Source organism: Chlorocebus sabaeus, chromosome 20 (assembly GCF_047675955.1).
Source record: "Chlorocebus sabaeus isolate Y175 chromosome 20, mChlSab1.0.hap1, whole genome shotgun sequence".
NCBI classification, from domain to species: domain Eukaryota; kingdom Metazoa; phylum Chordata; class Mammalia; order Primates; family Cercopithecidae; genus Chlorocebus; species Chlorocebus sabaeus.
Window position 1 is genome coordinate 20,720,330 of NC_132923.1, and position 9,093 is coordinate 20,729,422.

Sequence of the window (9,093 nt, forward strand, 5' to 3'; positions counted from 1 at the left end):
GTGTACATGATGGGGTCACAGTTATTGGGTTTAACATGCATCTTGAGGTGTTTTGGACAGCTGAGGTGTTTGGTCATACTGTCATTCTCTGCTCTCTGCCTTCAGAGGCATTTTCTTTCTTGAGTTAAACCTCAGAGGGCTCTTAAAGTTTCAGAGAGATTTGGTGTTCCCGCTCTCTTTTCTTTGAGAGGGAGGACAGAAATAGGGTATACAGAAATCCTTAACTTTATGTAAATGACCCACCTTTCTTTCTTTCCCTGGAGTGTTATGAAAATAAGAGTTCTAAAAACATTTTTCAAACTGCTCCCTTGAGATGTGAAGAAAAGTACTATCAGTCCCGCGGGTTTTCTACAAAAGCTTTTAAATCGGAGAAGGGAGGGAGGAAAAGTAAAACACGTGCCTCCAGCATTTTTCAGATAGTTTGGAATTTAAAAAACATATATCATTATAGAAATTGTTTTGGTTTTTCACCATCAACTAGTTCACAGACTGGGCCTGTTGCTGGCTGTTGACTTAAGAGGAGCATCTCCTGGGAAAAGGTTAGCACATCAGAGTGGTGTTTGTTAAAACTGACAGCTTGATAAACTAGGTTTGTATTTACTCTGTCATTACTGAGGATACTTTTAACATCCTTTTGATGTGCTAATAGTCCTTCCTGTGGAAAATTATGCAAACAAACAAACTATTAATTAGATCAAGAGTAGCAGTCTCTGTAGAACTACAACATGCAGATTTGCTGATGTGGATGGACTTGAGCCAGGCAGTGGCCTTTAGCTGCAAGGGATGCTCTCAGAGGCCAGCTCTCTGTGCTCGTCTGTACACCTCCCGGTAAGGACTACAGATCCACTCACCCATTACAGATTTCAGAGACCTCCATCCTTCAGGGTGGGGCCAAGGGAGGGGTGCTCTGGATACATTGTTCCAATTCACCTGGGAAGATCAACCTCAGATGGCACTTGAAGAACATGAGGGACTTAGAAAGGCAATGTAGAATTTTCCAAAGATCTTATGAATTCCTAAATGGTCATAAGAGCTTTTGTATGGGTTACAGCTTTCTACAGAGGTCAAAAAAGTTTTATTGGAATGAAAAACCAAGAGCCACAAAGATTATGTGGCATGCTGCAGCCCAAGTCTTGGCTGGCTGAGTGCACTTCACTGGTCAACATCTTATGGTCATATGAGCTACCATCTGTAAGGGTAGAGTAACCATTACTGTTATTGGGTGACTGATGCTAATTTTGGCCCAAGTTGGGCCCGACAGTATGTATCCTGATGCTCGAGTCACACTGGGAGGGACTATGCTAGTCCTTGGTCCCAGGTGTGCTCCAGTTTTATCCACAGCCCCAGTCAGCCCTGACTCTCACTGATGCTTTATTGCACTGGCAGTTTCCATCTCGCTGGCTGCCTGCTCTTCCTGTTGGGTGACTTTCAGCAGCACAGCTGCTGACAAACATTGTGTCACATGCTTTTTTTTTTTTTTTCTCTTTAGCTCTAGGTTTTAATCTCCCTCCCAAGAGTCATCCCTGCTTGCTTTTTCTTCTGCCCAAGCTTTCAATTGTTTAGGTAAGTCTTCTCTCTTTGCAAAGTTAACATTGTAATGTGTAGAGTAACACTTAGTGAAATTTTAGGGAGGAAAGGGAGAAAAAGTGCTTTCCCACAGAAAACCTTACGACTCCCAAGTCTGGAGCGGTCTGACCCCCGGGTAAAGTTCTGTATCCTTCTCTTTCTACTCCATTCCAAGCATGATCCAGCTATATACATTGATGGAAAAAGGCTCCTTTCTCTTTCCATGGGGTATGATTATAAAAATGCCATGGAGACTTTCTCTCCAACCCCAAGCCATCTTGTTACCTTGAGAAAGTCTTAAAATGCCACCACTTGAGATGCATTCCTTTGGCCTAAATAAGACTTTTATCTGGTTAAAATGAATTTTGTAAAGATGGGTCACTTTAGTGTAAGTGAGTCATCTGGGTCCCACAAGAAGAAAACTCTGAAGAAGTAAAGGATGTCAGGAGAGCACATTTTGAATAAGTTCTGGAGTGTGGCAAGAGTGGGGATGAGGCTGGGGGAAGTGGATGGCACAGGAGGGAAGGATGTGTTCTCTGTTGATAAGTTTCATCTGCCTCCCACCTTTGCTGAGAGTCCACCCTTGATACATTGGCTTCCAAGACCAAGCAGGACCCTGAGACTCACAGGAGGGGCAGGACTCACCCTGGGTCCTGATGACCTCTAGACCTCAGTAGGATTCTTGGATTCTGCAAAGTAATTAGTTAACTCAATGAAAACATACTGGGCTCTCTGCTTTGGGGATTTTATTTTATTTTTTAAATTTTAGTTCTTTGTTGAACTGACAATTATTTCTTGGAACTGGCTAAGTATGTCACTGAGCAGCCTGGCTGCTTTGCTGAAGAATCACAAATGAATGACATGACCAGTTCTTTTGTTCGCGTGTAACCACAGCCTTGAAAAACCAGGCTCTCTTAATGTATCAGCAGGGCCTCTGAGAATATGGCCTAGTCCTAATTTTTTCATCTGCAAATGAAGATCATAGTAACTGCTACCTTGTAAAGTTCTTTTTTTGTTGTTGAGACAAGGTCTTACTCTGTCATCCCGGCTACAGCACAGTGGTATGAACATGGCTAAATGCAGCTTCAACCTCCCATGCTCAATCAGCCCTCCCACCTCAGCCTCCTGAGTAACTGGGACCATAGGCATGCGTCACCACATCTGACTAGTGAGACAGCGTTTCACTCTTGTAGCCCAGGTTGGAGTGCAATGGCACAATCTCGGCTCACTGAAATCTCTGCCTTCCAGGTTCAAGCAATTCTTCTGCTTCAGCCTCCCAAGGAGCTGGGATTACAGGCACCCACCACCATGCCCAGCTAATTTTTTGTATTTTTAGTAGAGATGAGGTTTCACCATGTTGGCCAGACTGGTCTTGAACACCTAACCTCAGGTGATCCACCCACCTTGGCCTCCCAAAGTCCTGGGATTACAGTAGTGAGCCTCCATGCCCAGCCCATCCGACTAATTTTTAATTTTTTGTAGAGATAGGGTCTCCCTATTTTGCCCAGGCTGGTCTCAAACTCCTGGGTTCCATCCTCCCACCTCAGCCTTCCAAAGTTGGGATTACAGGGGCAAGCTGCTGTGCCCGTTCATAAAATTATTTAAGGATGAATGGTAGTGCATATGAAGGGCCTACACAATGCCCAATGCCTGGCAAATACTTAGCACCCGATAGATGTCAGTTGTTATATTTAATATTAGCGTAAGACCAACATACCAGTTATTTAATACTAGTATCTTGACAATCAGGAAGACTTACAGCATCTTCCCAAGGAGCCTAATTTATTCCCAGAGAGTAGTATCTAGGGAGGAAGACACATCTGCAGCCTTTGTTACCCCACTAGATATAAGAGTAAGGGAAGGAGGAGAAAGTTCCTTTCCCCAGTGTCCTGCAAACTACCATTGTACATGCAGAAAGCTGCATCCACACTGAGCATGGCCGTCTAGGGGAAGGAGCAAGGACTGGGGACTTTGGAGAAGTCTGAGCCTGATTGAATTCTAGTCCACTGCTCTCAGGAAGATGATTTGTGTCCTCAGTGCACACATAAGCGTATGGCTTCAGCACATGCACTCACACACACACCCACTTACAGGTTCGAACATCATCGCACTGGGTGTATTTTTCCTTGTCTTCCTTCTCGTCTCTTGCATCCTTTTCAGTCCATTCGGGCATAATTATTATTGCTCTGCTGGCTTGGTTCTGCAGCTCTCTAGAGTGGAGCAGATGTCGACAGCTCTGAAAGATTCCATGCTATTACACAGCAGAACAAATGAGGATGTCAGAAAAGGCTCTTCAGTCTAACAAGAAAACAGAGGAAAGAGACAAAAAGAATAAAGCCTTTGGAGACCAGCAGACTCGGTCTGATTAGATCTTATGCTAACATGATGCCCACTCTGCGTACTAAGAGTGATTTAATATGTTTAAATGATACAGGGGAAATATGTCTAGGGGAAAAGAAAACACAGAGAAAAGAGAATTTCCTCCCTGGCAGGCATGATTAAGATGGTGTGGGCTTCCTTGAAAATGCGACTGCAGCATGAGACTGTTGAGTGCAGGCCCAAGCATATTTACTTACAATGCCTGACATTGTCTCATTATACTGGGCAGTGCCGGCTTTCTCCACCACTGGGTGAGTGATAGGAGCTGTTCAGATGGATTAGCTGGCTAGGTGCATAACAGAATGTCAGTCTCACTGCCGGGTCATTGTTTCTTCCCTTAACGTGGGAAACTATAATTTATAAACATCTTATATATGGGGCCACAAGTCCACAAATCCTAATTATCCTAAACAAAGATTAAAATATTCTAGAATTTTGAAAGAGAGAAGACGGAGGTCTCTCAGCAATCAAAGTGGATGAATCGAAGTCCATGTATTATGGATCGCGTAAAGTAATTCCTGATTGAATATGTTCTCGGCTCCTTGCTTTTAACCTATTTACTCTACTATCTTCTCCTTATAATTCTAACTATTAATATTATAGGTCTGTCTTTCACTAGACCACTGCAGAATAGAAAAAAATAATTTAGAAAGGCCAGCTTTGGGATAAGGAGGATGGAGTGAAAGACTGTTACATACATATAAAGTCCTGACAGTATCAAAATGTGGTATCTGTTGACAGTGAGAGGACACAGATACTACAATGAAGTAGAAAACATATGTGCTTGTTTCTTTTTCTTCTTTGTTCCTTTAATCCTGGCACAGTGGGTCTGAGGCAGCTTTCTAGGGGCTTTTGTTATATAGGTAAAGGATAGCACATAACTCAAAAATCCCTAAGGAATAAAAATTAAAAACCAAATAGACAACTCTATGAAGAAAGCAGGTTATTAAAGCTCATTGTTGAAATGCAATAAGTGGAAAACCTCCTGGGAATTTCCCTCATACCTAAAAATGCCCAGACTCTGCACTCCAGATGTTAGGATCTGTCTAGAAGCTCAACAGCCCTTAGTAGGAAGAGAACTCAACAGTTACCTGGTCCAGTGTTTGTTGCTGACACGTGATCAACCTGCCTGTATTTAAGGCCATCTCTTGACAGGGTCTCATTCCCTGTGAGACACCAGTCCATTGTCAGAGTGCTCTCATTATTAGAAAGTTCAGTCTTGTTGGAACCCAAATATACCTCCTTGTCTCTTCACCTCATTGGCAATGGCTCTGCCCTCCAGGACGGAGCATCTGCATGCAGTCAGAACACCTGTGTCCATATCCTCGCTCTAGTCATGTGACTTTGGACAGGTAACTTAATCTCTCTGAGCTCCAGTTTCCTACTCAAAGGCCAGGAGTGAGAATAACTGAGAGAATCCATATGAAGGTATTTGCCATACAGAACTCACTCTGTAAATATGAGCCGTTATTTTGGACTACGAAAGGATTGCTGCCTTCCTTATAGTGTATTCCACATTTCTATTACAGCCTGAGCTTATAGTGCACTAGTGATTCATTTTGGGTTTATAATCAGCTGAAACATCTCTATTATTTTCACACAGGCTCCTATCAAACCACATCTTTCCCATCTGCTGCTTATTCCATCTTATTTGCTTGTTTATTTTAACCAAATGTTAAGACTTTACATTTATCCCCATTAAACATAATCTTGTTAGATCTGGTCCATTGTTTCAGCCTGTCAAATCTTTTTTGCATTGCAATTCTACTGTCCAATGTATTAGCTATCCCTTCCAGCTTTGTGTCACCCACAAATTTTATCACTGGGCCATCAATGTCTTCATCCAAGACATTAATAAAAACGCCTAACAAGGCAAGACGGAGGCCAGAAAACTGTGGTGTGAAAGATCCTTTCTCTAGATCCACATCAACTCATTCATTAGTACTCTGAGTCCAATCAGTTACTCATCTACCTGACTTGGTTGCCATCGGCCCTTGTCCATGGGTGTATCTCATTTTCAAAGATAGAGGCTTTATCTGTCAAATGCATGCTGCAATCCAAATGCACTTCATCCACACAATACCTGGAAAACCAGTCTAGCAAGTCTCTCAGAAAGAAACATGGCAGGTCTGTGACAATTCACTCCTTGCCTCTCACCTGGGAACAGCATCCAGCTCACCAGCAAAAGATCATCCAAACTGCCTGACCTTTATTTAAAAGGTCAAAAACTTCCACCTTTTCCCATGGCTGGGCTTCCAGCACCTTTCCTCGAAGTCTCAGTGCTTCAAGGCAGACAGCAAGTCTCCTGGAATACAATTTGTCTGGCCAGGCCCCTGGGCCCCAAGCATTCATTTAGCACCTTCTCTCTTGGGCTTCCATTATCTGTTGACAGTATCTGTGGGAACCTTTTCCAACATGAAGTTGCTTTCCTTGATAGGAACTATGGAAGGGATATAAATACTGAAAAAATCTGTTTTCTGCCATCTGTTAATACTGTGCCAATTACAATATTGATCTCAAGCGATGGACATATTTTTCATCCTGTGCCAAAGATACTTTAAAGTCCCTTTCTGTTTTGCCTTAAAAGTACAGGTGCCTTTTAGAAGTCCTGGGAGCAGTATCAACAAAGGGTTAGATGGATCAATATCAGCCAGCCTACAATGGCAGTGGTTGAACAAGGGGAATCGGTCCCAGTCACTAGGTTCCTTTCCTAACTGTCCCCCACCCCCATGTCCCATTTTTGGGTCCTGGTCTCTAACATCCAACCACCATTGGAGAGAAACAGTGTTTAAGATCTTGGAATTCTAAGTTTACCTAATGCCACTACATCCTATATATGTGACCTTGGGCTAATCTCTTGGAGGGGGACAACGGTAATTATCTCATGAGTGGTTGTGAGTATCACATGATATAATAGCTCTACAAGTGCCATGCACAGTGCCTGGCACATGCTTAGGGCAGAATACTGGTGGTCTGTTATCACCTCCTGGTTTCTGCCTTGGTCGTATCCCCGTTTGGTTCTGCTCTTCTCACTAGTCCCTTGTCCATCCCCTCTCAGTTCATGTTAGCTCTATCTCAAACTTCAATTTTCAGTTTGCCCTTTGAAAACGGACTGCTCCCTGACCCACCCCAACACATACACATACTGGTATTTGACAGTATATTGTGTACATGGGAAAATCCCTTACTGACTCTACTTCTGGAAAAACAGACAAAATATGAGTGTAAAGCCCATCTCTTACCTGTCAGGGCGCAGACCCCCATCTATGACAAGTCCCAGTGAATAAGGAACACTCCTCAATTTTTTCACAAATCCAATCCTAACTTCTTTACTTTTTAACTTCATAATCCTGGGCAAGTCAACTAACCTCTCTAAGTCTCAGTTTCCTCCTCCATGAGGTAAGCATAACAATGTAGGGTTGTTGGGAGCATAAGCTGCTTAACGCCATGCCTGCAAAACCTTAAATACTCAATGAATGGTAGGTATTATTATCAGCACCATTATCATCATCCTTCCCCACTTCACCTTTCCTGATGGCATTCATTTTCTTAATAGATTCTTCAATATTTGCTCTTGGTTATGCACCCATCTTTCCTTCTTTTGTTTAAGTTAATTCAATTTGTGAACTCAATAGTGGGGTTCCTAAAAATCACATGGATCATTCTATATTATGCCTTCCCTTCCTTAAGAAAAGGCTTGTAAGTTATAAACTATAAAGCACAATGAAAATGATAGTTACTATATCACTACAAATTGAGATACATTTCAATCATACTGTTCAGATTCCATTTTTAAATTTCATACCCTTCTTCTGCCTTTCTACAGTTTCTTTAAAAATGGTAAGGAAATGTGTGTTTACACATTGCCTTCGTCTTACACCATGAAATACTTGAGGGCAAGTCCATGTTTTAGTCATAAGCCTCCTTTTGTTCAATTTTCAGCATAAATAAATACATTCTTACATTTATTGAATTTCTGTTATGTGGCAAGCACTGCCATAGAGAAACTAGTAAGGTATCATTCCTGCCTTGGAGAAGCTAAGTTAGTTGGAGTAAAGGGAGTAGAAAAGCTGTTTCTGGTTAGCAAGTAAAAGATTCTAGTAGACCTTCATTCCCATGGTAACACCAAGAAAACTTTGGGTAACATAAAAACCATACAGATTATATTTTCTGGCCACATTAGAATTGAATTACAAAACAATAACAAAAAGATATCTAGAAAATATTTAAACATTTGGAAATTAAGCAATATACTTCTGAAGAAAAAACTCTAGGAAAATTAGTTACCTTTTACTGAATGATAAGTATAGCATATGAAAATTTGTGAGATGCAGCTTATGTGATGCTAAGAATACAATTTAGAGTTTAAGTGCTTGTATTAGAAAATAAGAAAGTGCTGAAATCAATGAGCTAAGCTTCCACATTAAGAAGCTAGAAAAAGGCCGGGCGTGGTGGCTCGTGCCTATAATCCCAGCACTTTGGGAGGCCAAGGCTGGCGGATCACCTGAGGTCTGAGGTCGGGAGTTCGAGACTAGCCTGACCAACGTGGAGAAACCCTGTCTCTACTAAAAATACAAAATTAACCAGCCATGGTAGTGCATGCCTGTAATCCCAGACTGGGGAGACTGAGGCAGGAGAATCACTTGAACCCAGGAAGCGGAGGTTGCAGTGAGCCAAGATCACGCCACTGCACTCCAGCCTGGTTGACAGAGTGAGACTGTCTCAAAAAAAGAAAAGAAAAAAAAAAAAGCTAGAACAGTATAGTAAGCCCAAAGTAGAAGGAAGGAAATAAAGACAAGAGTGGAAATCAATTCAATAGCAGACAGACAATAATAGAGAAAATCAATACAGCCAAAAACCGATTTTTGAAAAGATCAATACAATTGATAAGCTCCTGGCCAGGCGCGGTGGCTCACGCTTGTAATCCCAGCACTTTGGGAGGCCGAGGTGGGTGGATCACGAGGTCAGGAGATGGAGACCATCCTGGCTAACACGGTGAAACCCCCTCTCTACCGAAAACACAAAAAATTAGCCGGGCGAGGTGGCGGGCGCCTGTAGTCCCAGCTACTCGGGAGGCTGTGGCAGGAGAATGGCGTGAACCCGGGAGGCGGAGCTTGCAGTGAGCTGAGATCCGGCCACTGCACTCCA